Below are 13,970 nucleotides of genomic sequence, written 5' to 3' on the forward strand. Positions count from 1 at the left end.
TTAGTTTGTATATTAGTGCTTGAAGTGTTTGAAAATTTTAATCGTGACACCCACATAGACAGCAAAATGGCCTCAGCCGCATAGCATGGCAGCGCAGTTTGCAGAATCATTGTGCAATCCATAGCGGGCTCCGCTGGCTGCCGTGTCACCACACGCCTCTTCTTCATATTTAAACGCTAAATGTGATTTTTTTTTTTTTTCAGCGATTTAGAAAAAAAAACGACTAAAAATGGTGAAGTTAGGTGGAAAATAACTTGATATTACAAATCACTGAATAAATAGAACCATTCAATTTATTTTTTCATTTTACATTTTTTCTTTCCATGATCCCAGGTGAGGCCCGGCCTCACCTGCCTCTATTGACTGCGCGTAACTGGTTTACACCAGTCATTCATTTAAACCTGTCAAACCAATGCTAGCGCTACACTTGTTTATCATGAGTTAATATAGAACCAATTATATCCTTTTAATTCTGTTACAAGGTCAAGAGCTATTGTGAAATATACAAAGTTATGGGAAATTAAATACAGATTTGAAAATTTTTGTGATTGTAAGTAGTGTACATTTTTAAATCTCCTGGGAATCTGTGATTATGACTGTTAATTTGCATTTTGTGTGTTTACTTTGTGGTTCTTGTCAGTAGCCACAGCCCACTGCCATATTTCACAGCAGTTGTTTGTTTTTTAACCTTGCAGTATTACGGCACGTTCATTTTATTTCAGAATATTTTATTTTCTTAATTTAATCTTACTTGAATACTGTCTTTATTCTTGCAAAAAGGTTTTTAAACAACCAAACGACAAGGACACAATGTGAAAAAAAATTGCCGACGTCGTTAAAGGAAGGGGGTGAAAGTCGCAGTCTCATCTGAGCGATGTCAAAGAGTTTGAAGTTTTTCAACAATGAAGATACTGCATGTCTGATACAAACCCTATGAGACTTTTTCTCTGCATTTATTTTTTCCTTTCTCACAGCGCTGTGATTCCTTTCTTGTATCGATATTAATACCAGTCTGTCACCAACTTGTTTTTGGAAGGTAAAACAGAAAAATTATTATTTTCCTCTTTTATTTCTCCCACACTCAGTCTGATAAAAAAGAATGTTCACTGGTGGGATTTGGATAGAGTTTTTTGGGTGCATCCTAAAAATCTTCATTAAGCATATATAGCAGCTTTATTGGCTGGCTATGCCATCCATCATCGCTTGAGCCCTGCTAAACAAATATCAATATTTTCATCTTCTTTTTATAATGTGATTTGTGTTGTTTTTCCTCTTCATGCAACAGTTTGGCCATCAATGCAATGAAGAGAAAGGAAAGTGAGTGTACATGAAGGTGTACAGTGTTTGCAAATCGCAAAAGCTCAAGGTGTAAGTGTTATTGGAAAAAACAACAGGAAACAGATAATGATAGAATAATGTGAATATTCAGAGGATAATTTCTTTTAGAATGGAAGTTTTATTTAAAATTTCAGTCTTTTTCAAGCTGCTTCCATTCCCGTTTTTGACTTGAAATCCACACAAAATTCATGTCTAATGTTTGTACATTCATTCAGGCAATTATGTGTATATTAAATGTGTGTGAATGTTGTGTGGTGTGGGTGTCTGCGTGTTTGTGTGTTTCACTAAAACAATCCATACAGTGCTTCAACAGCTCACTGCTTTCATGAGTAACATTTAAGAGAGAGAAGCATGAAAAACAATATCAACAACAACTAGTGTTTATATCAGCAAGAGAAATAGGATGTATTTTACAGTGTACTTTAAATTAATTTTGCCTACCTCACTTACTAAGAAAGTCCCCAATTTTTCAACAGCGTTTGTCGGTTGAAATAAATCAGTCTCTTAAAAGACAGCACGAAGCCGTTGTAATGATCTTAATTGAAGGTGTCACTGAACTCAATCGCAGGTTGTTCAAAAGCCTATTTGCCCACTCGTTCTTTTTTTCCCTGTCACTCCATTTACACTGTTTCACCCCCCCACCCCCCCGTATGTCAATCTGTCTTATTCAGAAACCTGGTGCACATCAGTGGATCAAATATTCCTTTTAGCAGCTGCACAGATATAAATGAATTATTCATCCTCCAGGTCTGGGTGATGGATCAAGCCCAGACCCTCCAGAAGCTTCAGTGGTTTCGCTGAGAGTGTAGTTAACCCTGCCTGTTGTCATGAATCCAGGAGAAACCTAGATTAGCAACCCCTCCTACTGTCTGCTTTATTTCAGTCATACATGCCAGCATGCCTAACTATAGTTTTCTGTATGAGCAAGACCAGAAATAACAGCCAGTACGTCAAATAATATCCCTTGTACAAGATTTGATGTGATGTACTGTAGGTGTGTGCGTATGGCTATGTTTGTGTTTAAAGGAAACTGACAGCTGACCAAAATGCTAAGTTCCATCAGTTATCAGATTTTATTTTCAAATTACATCACCACACACAGTCACTGAAAAGGGTCTAATCACAATTTTGCTTTTTATTTAAAAAATCATGGAACTTGTTTTGTTCATCATAATAGCCAGAACAGGCGGTCAAGTCTTGTTACTGAAGGGCTGCCTTGGTGCAGTTCATGGAAAAAAACACCAAGGTTCCACATTTTGTTGTTTGTTGAATGGTCTCTGAGAGATTCTAGGGGAAGTGAAAAAAAAAATTATATTTATCATCTGTTATTCCAACAGATATTTCCCTTGGGGTAAACATCCATATTATTGCCATGGAGCCGGGTATGCTTGTGATGTGACTTGATTTGTTTTTAGGGAAAATGTAATCAAACAGTAAATTAGAAAGAAAAAACAACTGTCAGTATCTTAACATTGACATTTCACAATAAGTATGTAGAAACACACCAGGATGAAATACTTATCAAAAGTAAAAAAAAAAGCTTATTACAGCACAGGTCAGACAGAAATGCAACTTGCATTTTAGCACATTATAGGCATCTCCCCCACTCCAAGTAAAGGGGTTAAAAGCCCTACAAGCCAGAGGCAGAATAAATCTGTGACGTCGTCTCCTGCAACGTGGAGCAGTCAGTTTCTTGCTGTGTGAATTCCGACATCGAGCCGCCATCTGTGGCGAGAGGGATTGTGTTCACTGCCTCCCAGGATGGTTTCACATTTCCCTTGTGTTTTTTTTTTTTTAGATGAGTGACTTTTCTGTTTGATCCCAAATGCAGTGGCCAGAACTTCTGGATGCCCTGGAATGAGCCGAACCAGGGATGGGTCTATTTGTAGTATGAAAACACTTTTGCCTGGTTCAGACACACTCATCGATACAACTCTTATTGATCAATGAGACTATATTTTTTTTTCCCACCCTGTTCCACCCCAAAAGTAAGTTTCTTGAGCAAATAAGTAATAAGCAAAACATGCTCAAAGCAAACAGTTTAATTGGCAGTATACCACCCCATGAGTTGGTACAGTATACCATGCAAAAATGCACATCTTTACCGCAGTGGTCCCCAACCTTTTTTGTGCCAGGGACCAGTTTTGTGTATGAAAATGTTCCCGCTTACTGGTTAGAGGGACATTCCAATAATAAAAACTATTGTCAGTTTACAGTATTCAACCTGAATACAATGATTACACTTGATATTAGGCAATTACAATATGAAGTGCAGCAGAAAGGCATGATTCAAAATAAGATCTGGAAGGTCTAATAAAAAAACTATAATTTCTACCAAGAAAGACTTTCTTTGAGGGCCGCGACTGGTCAAGGGACCAGGGATTGAGTACCACAACTTTACAGGACCAAATGCAGATAATAGCAAAAATATCAACTAGTTCTATGGGCAGCAGACTCTTGCAATTGCAACAGGAGGCTCCTGTTCCTGCCTGGGCTCTCAAGGTTTTCTGTTATGAGGGTTGATGCGGATAAACTAGTTGGCTATCTGATAGCCATACACCAGACGAGCCATACATGGCTTGCAAGCCATAGGTTCCCGACCGCTGCTCTAAATTGTCTGTGAGTGAATTGTTAGTTATCTTGTATATCTGACCCTGTGATTGACAGGCAACCTGCAGAGTCCTCTCACTGCTCTCTGTTCAGAAAATGCCCCTGGACATTTTACCTTATTTTATCAAATTGTACAAAAGAAATGAGAAAAAAAAGACATCATCATGTCTTCGTACTTGATGCAACCCTTTGTAATGCGACTACCTTTCTTTGAACTGAAGTGGTTAGAAACACAGGGGCAGATGATCCATCACCTACTTGAGAAGGTGTTAGTGATCGAATGTTCACCCATGTGTTGCATCATTTCATCATATTTGTGCCGCAAAGTGCCAGTATTTTGAAAGAAAAGGTAGGAATAATCGAAGTCTTCATTCTTCATTCTTATCCCTGATGTTGTTGCTGTTGTTGTTCTCCCTGCTGTCTATTTATTCATGCATGTCTTGCTATCTTCTGTCTTCTAACCGTTTCTCTATTTATATTTATATCTATATTCATATTTTTTTTGACATTTTAACGACTATGCTGCTATGACAAAGGAATTTCCCCTATGGGTGATCAATAAAGTTTATCTTATCTTAGTTTTCGGTACATCTGTGTGTGTGTGTGTGTGTGTGTGTGTGTGTGTGTGTGTACGTAGGACATCTTGCTTCAACTTTCAGCAAGAGTGTGTTTCCATGTGTGTGATTTACTATGTCTAGGAGCACTTTATAAGTGCCAGGTAATGTGTGAGCAGGTGCGTAAACGCTAGCCTAAGCCGTTGTGAAGCAGAATGGCGGTACAATAGCCCAGAGTGGTGTGAACCTTGTTAATTACCTCCCTGTCTTAGATCTCAGCGTAATGAGGAGAAAATGAGGTGTTAACAAGCCCAGGCAGACTCAGGGGGACCTTCAGTCGGTAATCACTTCAAGGGAAAGAGCCGGCATGTGTGTCATGGATGCAAGGTCTTGGAGAGACGGAGTGACGGCCGTGGAATGTCTTGGCGGAAATGGGAGCCAGTGCATCTTTCCTGCTCTTTTCCTTCTTGGTGTGTGTGTGTGTGTGTGTGTGTGTGTGTGTGTGTGTGTGTGTGTGTGTGTGCTGAAGCCAGATAAAGCACCATCCTAAATCTGGTATTAGGCAATGATCTAATTGCTTTTGGAGATGAAGGATAGCTGAGTTAGTCTTTGCATCATTTTAAGTAGTGAATTTTGTCAGCAGTCATGAGTCAACATAATGGCATTCATCACCTACAACATTATAAATTACCAAGAATAATTTGTTTAAGTCTTTCCCCGGGGGGTAAAGATTTGTCAAATGTTAGCTGGATATCTTTTCTTTTTTTTTTTTTAACTTCATCATTATCACTGAAAACTCCCATTTACTGCCTTGAAATGTGTTCATTTCAATGAAAAATTAAAAAATTGGATCAGATTAATTGAAAAGATGTTTTATTCACATCAATGGGATAAAGAACATTAGAATCACCGGTGGGTCAATGTCATTATATGCCCTGTGAAGATTCATAAATGATTTTCAGGCAAGTAGGCTTGTCAAAATAACTAGTATTTGCTACATGCAGCACTTGCTGTCACACGTCACTCAAATAAGTGAGCGTCAGTTTCCCCTCTGATGGACTAATTCCTGATCCTATCCACCCCAGTCACTCCCAAAGATAACCTAAACGTCTTCCTACTTCCCGTCTTTTTCTCAATGCCTCTTATTATCCAGTTGACCTACCATCTTTATCTTTACTCCTCATCATTCTTCTAGGCTTTGTCTTTTTCACAGATGGATTCTATGATGTTGTCCTAACCTGGATTCCTCTAGTTTTCAGGACGTATCTTCAGCTCTCGAGATTTTCCCTTCACTTGTTCCCAGCTCCCCCGACAGATCCCAATATCATCTGCAAACATCATTGTCCATGGACATTCCTGTCTAACCTCACCTGTCAGCCTGTCCATCACCATTGCAAACTAGAAGGGGCTCAGAGATGATCCCCGATAGAGTCCCACCTTTACCTTGAACTCCTCTTTCACACCTGTGACACACTTCACCAATGTCTCGCAGCTCTCCCACATCTTGCTCTACCACCATACTTCTCAGGCACTTGCGACTTCCTCACACAGTGAATATAGTTCCTGTTTCGACACCCTGTCGTATGATTTTTTTCAGATCCACAAAGGCCCAATACAGCTCTCACTGACCTTATAGAAACTTCCCTGTCAACATTCTTGAAGAAAATACAGCATCAGTATCTTTTTCTTGGCATGAAACCATACCCATGCTCATAAATTCCCACCTTCACTCCCATTCTGGTTTCCAATGTTCTTTCCCACAGTTTCATTGCTTTAGCTCATCAACAAATACTGAAATGACATTCATTTCAATTAATCAAATGCATTTTTTTAAATTGAGTTCCACACCTAGTATATATCAATGGAAATGCATCAAAGTCATTGAGGTCCCTAAAAACTACAGGTTTATGAACCGTCGTTTGGGGTCTTGTAGACTTTACATTAAGAAAAAAAGTATGGAAGAGAGGAGGAGAATGTAAAGACACCTGAGACATCTGCCCTTTCAGCTTTCACTGTGAAAAATCAAAATCTTGTGAGGTATTCCAGTTAAAGCACCTCCTACATAATGACGGCAGCTCTTCAGAAAAACGTTCTATAATATTTCGTCTAAGGGATGTACATGAACAAGACTAAAAAAAAGATCACTTTTTAGATGAACCTCTGCTGGGAAAGGGCACATGGATGGCTACAAATTCATCTTTTAATCCATTATTAGCAGCTATTGTACATTATGTCACTCTCTATTTAACAAACATTATCCTTGGCCTTCAAATGAATTTACACATCAATTTCCTACAATTTTGAAGCCTTTGCTTTTGTGAAAATTGTTGTTTGCAGGTTATTTAGTCAGAATTGTGTCCAGAAGTCCATATGGTAACAACCAAGGTATCACTGGTATGCTTGGTTGCAGCCAAGTTGTTTTGCAAGGCGGGAGAGCCAGCATCATATCCAGGAAGGAGCTGGAGGTGTTGGTGCTTTCTGATTTTTCCCTGTAATATCCCAGGTATTCACCAGGACCTCTCAGATGTTTAGCTAAAAAATTTTTATTCGCATGGTGTCGCTTAAGCTCATCTAACCTCTGTCATTCTGAAATTGTATTGTCGTTGTGTGTTGCGCTGTGAGCAGTATATTACATTACATTACTGTCATTAAGGAGATGATTTTATCCAAAGTGACTTACAAAAATTGCAATTCAATAACCAAAGATGCAAAGTACCAGTAGTCGTGATTCAGAAGTCATCACTCTACCAAATAGCCATCTCAAAACCATATATATACATACATTAGAGCGTTCAGAGCGTGCAAAGATGAAACATATCTTCAGAAAAATAACTGCATTTCTTACAATGTACAGATATGATCCAAAACTCAAATGTCATGTTGTTGTTTTTTTTGTTTGAGGTTTGAACATTACATTTTTCTGCCTCGCCACATCTGGAGAGATCCTGTTGCGGCCACTGGTATTTTTCACTTCGTTCTTCTTTTGTGTCCATGTCAGTCTCTCTCTCTTTCCAGCTCCAGGTCTGGAAATCAACTGATCAATTTAGATCTTTGTTTTTATGCTCACTCCTCCTACCCCTGACGCCGCATTGATTTGTTTGTCAAAATGCGGCCGCGTCTTACCTTTCCCTCGTGAATAAGACCCAGAGCACCTCCCTTTTTAACCTGCAATTTGCCATTCTCTGTCATGGGACAAGGATTTTCTGATTTGGATGTTCTTACACTGCTGTTTACGAAATAGGGACGATTATCAGCAGCATTTTTCAGGTATTTTCGGTTGTCAAGACTGAAATGAATCAAGGATTTTGTGCTCTTTTCTTAGCCTTATGCTGTTTTTGTTAGGATTTATAGTATTGAACCTGGATTATTACATAATTAGAACATAATTTGAATACCTGTGTTTCTTATCATGGGGTTTTCTGCACAAATTTGAATTTACTCATGCCACGAGGAAATAAACTTTCCCATCACCATCTGGTTTGAAATCCATCTTTCCTTTCAAATATTAATTTTTGTCCAATCTTTTGATCCCTTTAATGCCACCGTAACAAGATGCGGTCTCGAGGGATGGAAACAATCCAGAAAGCTTTATGTGATGCTCCTGGATGAACCCTTCAGCTAAGTGGAAATGTATTTGCCTCAGGGACAAACTTAAGTTTGAAACTTTTATGAAACTGGGAACAGACACTTAAGGGAGCGGAGGATGTGACTTGCATACATTATTGCTTTGTGTTCAACCTTTTCCCCTGAATTAGTCACATCGGATAATCATTCCCTCATTCATCAAAGTACGTAGACCATCTCTACTCATCGTTCTTGTTTTAATTGTGAAATGAAACAATTTCACTGTTTGTAGACTGTTGAGGGGAAAAAGTCATATATGAAATATTTAACGGCGAACCTTTTTTTTGGTGTCAGTTACTGTTACAGCATGAGATATAAAAAGCACAGCTGAGAATCATCATTATTTTAATAGTGCGCTCATTTCACTTGGTAGGAGATTTGGTTACACTAAACTTCTAAATGTCTCATGTTAATGTTTTACAACTTTGGCAATTGGCCTCATTTGATTACTACTATATTACAACTGAAGCACATATTTAGATTTACTTTCTTGTAACAGATCACTGCTGTAACATTGTTTTTTTGTTATTTATTTCATCTTTCATGGATGTTTTATACTGTGCACTTTTGATGGTTCTTGCATTGTTAATGCAACTTAATCATCTAAATGTACAAATATCATAATTAGCTCAGTTTAGCAGAAGTAAAAGTCACTTTGGGTGCATGCACAAGCCCAGCCTGCATGTGGCTGCATTTGTGAATATTATTTATCACACCCTTTATCTCCTGTGCAACCGGCACTATGTCCTCATTTCCCAGATAAGTCTGTCGAGCTTGGATGTCAGTTCATTCTGCAGATCCGTCCGGGTTCCCTCACGTTCACTCTGACTTCCAGCTTTTTTGCAGACTGCTGGGTCGATCACGAACTGGAAATTGGGGATGCCTCCCTCCGTCATCTCTCTTGGCTCTAAAACCCACACACACATGAAGAGCTTGACTGTAAAAATCAAACAATGAAACCAAAAGCTCGAGAGGGTGCTGAATCCAGGCCAAACAGGAGCCTTGTGATCTCATCCATGGGTCTACTATCACTCCTTTTCTCAAAATCTCCCTCATTTTTTCCCTCTCTTTGTCGAAAAAAATCTACTCTTCAGGTTCCATTTGTTCACCTCCACCACCTGACCAATTAAAAGCCTGTCAGATTACTGTCAGAGCAGGTCTGCTTTCCCGTGGGCAACAACATTTAGTGTTGGCGCTTCCCCCTGGGACAGAGCCACATTGCACTGCCACGATGAATTTTATACTTTTATATTTAAGATTTATTATGTGATGAGAAGCCGCAGTGCCACCTCATATTAGGTCTGGCACCAAGATGGTTTGGGTTTCATCACTAGTTCTCAACATGAATTTGGCACTGCCGTGGCTTTTTGCTGTAATGTGATAGACTGAAATGGCAATAATATGATTAACCTAAATCGAAAGCTCATCAGATTGGTGCCACCCGTCCTCCCATGTTAACTCAATATGCAATTCCAACAAACATACTCATTACCATGTATGTGTTCAGATAAGACCCCATATTTCCATGCACTTACAAAATCAAACAAACAACTATTTTCTGGAAGTGAAAATGACAACAGGAAGGAAATCGGCAGTTCTAAACATGATCCTGATTGTTTTTCTTACGCGTTTGCACTAAAGTTCTTTTTGTTGTGTTCTCCAATTTGTACAAATATTCAAAACCTTCTATGTGATGCATGACCTTGTTTCTGAAATTGATTTTCGTTGCTCATTTATCATGTCTTTTCATAGTTTCATAGCAATTGGGAAACGTTGCATTTCTGAACTTCCAAGACGGGAAGCAGGAAATTGGTTAAAGACGGAGGTTAGCATTTAGGAACACAGTATTTAATGGCTTCTAACAAAATGAAAATTGACAGAATGAGGAAACGCTTTAGTATGGCTATGTGTCAGGTGAAAAAAAAAGAAAAATTGATTTTATAAGTCCTGTTTTTCATAATATTATGAACATAATATTACATCATATTAAAAAAAAAAATGTGTCGTTGAAATAGTCCCATCAGGTGACCAGGACTTTAGTGTGTACCCTGTGGGCGGCCATTTTGCAATAAATTCAATAAATTCAGACATCTGACTTGGGGTTTAGAGAGCTTGTTTGAGTTTGTGGAAAATCTCCTGTTTTTATGTCACTAGAGTTAGGAGGTCATTTTTTGATGAAGGGAATGCTATATATATCAACTGTTTCTACTGAAACTTGTACATTCATATGTACTTTCTCAGAGACAGTGAATTTCAGGCCTGTCTGAGCCAGCAGCGTACTTCATCAACTTTTTTTAAAGATTAAATGACAGTAGTGGCACTGAGGTGTGTCTCTCCAAAACAGGTGATCCAAACAAGAAAAGTCACCTGTATGGACGTAACATTCTTCACCGAGCCACAATATAGATTATCAATTTTGCTGGAATCCTTTTTTCAGCATTCCCACAAAAAAAAAGGCTCACACCAAATACATGATATTAAATAATCAGTTTGAAGCTGATGACATTTTATACTTTGCTAATTGACAAAAAATCACATATTTTGTATCTACTATTTTCTTTTCATCAGAAATCAGGGTATCTGATAAATGTGATCAAGCTGGAACCATTTTGGTTCTAAAATTAGCAGCTTTGCTCTGTTTTTTTTATGTTGTCCATGTGCAGATATTTATAGAACTTCCCATTTTTCATGGGTTAAAAGATCAGTTCTTTCAAAAAATGCTGTCGTTGAACTTTATTAGAAAGATATGGATGGGGGAGGTAATTTCCTGTAGATGGGGACATCTTTATCTTCACTTTCAGTGCTTAGATGTTTTAGATTGCCACTGACAATTCTCTACAATTGTAACAATATTTGATTTCGAGCAAGGAACTTTTGAATGGTCTGCATAACATCGATGTCAGTTTCACTCACACGGCATTCCTGCCTTGCACCTGTTCGACATTCAGAAAATGCTGCGGACACATTCCCTTCAAGTCAATTTGGTACATTCAGCACAGGAGAATGTGAGTCACGCACGATTCTCAGCGTTTGGTCCCAATTTTTTTACATTTGCCATGAGACTGTGTGTGTGTGTGGGTGTGTGTGTGAATGGCTGACTAGGTGGATACTCGCTAGTGTCAAGCCCTTTGAAAACCTAGGATGTACTTTTTATATCTCATTTTTTTTTTTTCCATTTGATTTTTTCTTTTGAGTTTTTTACATCATTGCAACACATTTGGAAAATAGTCTATGTGAAAACACTTGGCCTATTCTAACCCCAAATAAAAAAAGTTTTTTTATGATGGCTTATTCATTGAGATGTGTATATATATATATCTATATATATAGATTTTTTTTTTTTTTTCTAATACATGAAAAACACAAAACACCAAAAAAAAACTCACACACTTCAGTCCTCTTCTTGTGTGTCTTATGTTCCTCTCAACTACAATCTTAATGGTCTGGGACATTTATTGTCATGGTTGCAAAGAACATCTAAGAGTTCGGAGTATTCTTGGTTGTTATTTTAAAATAATATCTTTCTGTGCGTTACGGATCAGCGAGGGAAGACCGATCTCTTGTTTGTTGATCCACATTCGCACCCCAGCAACCTCACTATGTGGAGTTCATGTATTTTTTATTAAAAATCAAAAAATGCAATCCCTTGTTGTGATCTCCATATGTGGCGCCATAGGAAGAGGGTCTTGCATCAGGATGATGATGGGAAACACAGTCAAACATTAATTGCATCAGACAGTGATGGATATTCCTGTTTTGAGAGCTGATGCAAGCTTCCAGTGAGGAGTCTGTTTTAGCTGTTTGGCAGATTTGTTTGAGAGTGTGGATGTAGCCCACATTATGCAGAGCTCATTGAAGCCCACTCTCGTTTTAGGTCATCACTTTTAAGTGTCCAAGCGTCCATACTGGCATGGAAGGCGTCCTACATAAACAGTCGTTGCTAGAAAACAATTATTTTTGACATTCCAACATGAATAAGGGCTGCTTTGCTTGAGGAGGAGAAACAGTTGGCTTTTGTTTGGGTTGTGAAAACACTGTGATGTTGAAGATTTTGTTTTAAGGATGTTGCATTCTGGGGACGTCCTGGTTTGGATCAGATAAGTGGAGACAAAACAACAAAAATGAAAAAAAATCAAACCAGAGTACAATTTCATCACCAATCCACCTACAAACAAAGAAATGATTGCACCGTTTTACTTGCAACACGTCCTGCTCTTGACATAGTTAAGTACACCAGATTGATTTGAAGAGGGAAGTATAAACAAAATATAAAACACTAAATAGGCAAGTCAGATGAAAGAAGTGTGTATTACTGTTTCTCATGCAGTTTCATGCAACAGCATTCATTTAGGGAATCAGTTAGAGGTAAAATATAGTGGTAAAATGCAATTCTTTAAATGTCACATTCAGTTACTGCTGTGCTAACCATCGTGCCGCCCCTGAAATACAATTACTACAAAAAAAAAATTCTACCGCTTTTAATAAAATGGTTAAAATAATATTTTTGGACTCAAAGAAAGCAAACAGCAACAGGGAGAAAAAAGCTATAGAACATTGAAGAAAATGAGATGCAGCGGTAGAGATATTTAAGATATGATATGCTTTCAGGGAGATACTCCGAAAACCTTTTTCTTGCAACGTGCAACGTGCATTGGTGTCATTATTCCAGCTAGATCCCAAACACAGTTATAATAGCTGCTTGTGCATTTGTGTGTGTTTGCTTGCTTGTTGTGTTTGTGTTTGTGTTTCTATGAAGGAAAGCAGTATGATTGTTGTTTCACATGTTTGTCATTGGAATGAAAGAGCAGACTTGCATTTAAATAAACAGTTTATAAGAAAGTAAACCTCTAAGCACCGAAACAAACTCGAGGAAATCTGTACGGATAAATAAATACATATTCTGCTTCCACGGGGACAGTGATGCAAGCGTTCCAGATATTTTACCGTCCACATGAACATTGGATTGCCTACCTACATTAAGAGGTCTCTAATTTTTGAACTTTTAAGTTTAGAACACAAAACCCTCCGGAACGAACCGAAGAGGGGACTTGACAAACACAAGAACTTTACAAGCCATCGGCCGAGCCATCCAGTTTTAAAGGGAACCCTGACTAGATTCAGTAAACACAGGACAAGACATTGTTGTCTTGAGTGACAAGAAACATTTGTAAAAACCAGGCCGAAACACCCAAGGAAACATAGATACACTACTGAAGATGCGTTCCCAAATTCAGCTTTAACACAGTTCTGACCTTGCGTCCCATGTCCAATTGGTCAGGGGAAAGTTGCTTTAAAAGTAGCAGCCTTACCCCAGGACTATGCAAGGGTGGCCTGTCTATCCTGAGTCAAGCAATGTTGACCTGTGGGCCCCTCACTTTGGGGCCAAGCAGGGATTTTTTCTCTTCAAACAGAGCTACTGACTTTCTCTTTCTGCTGCCTCTGACAGTTCTTTAATTGTTTTGCGCTGTTTTTGACAGCTGACTCGAACATCTCTCAGTAGTCTGGTGGTAAAGGTTGCCCAAAAACTTAACACCTCATTTCCAAAGGTCGGACCTCAGTGTTCCTGCCATGGCCGTGTGCTTCAGCTGCCGCCTCAAAATTTTATAGCTGTTTTCTTTCATTATCCTCAACTGAGCCTCCTCCCAGGGTTCTGTAAGCTTAATTATATATGCCTTCTTCAAAGGGCAACATAGCACCAGGTCTATGGGTTGTGATGACAATTTGGGGAGGAATTTGGGGAGGAAACACCAGCTGGTGGCCGATATCAGACCTAATTTTCCAAACATAGGCCCGGGTCAACTGGCCTTGTTCAGTTTGATTCGAGCTTCTTGCAAGCACCTTAGT

The sequence above is a fragment of the Fistularia commersonii genome, chromosome 7 (assembly GCF_037954325.1).
Source record: "Fistularia commersonii isolate RoL2024-O1a breed Wild chromosome 7, RoL_Fcom_v1.0, whole genome shotgun sequence".
Lineage (NCBI taxonomy): Eukaryota > Metazoa > Chordata > Actinopteri > Syngnathiformes > Fistulariidae > Fistularia > Fistularia commersonii.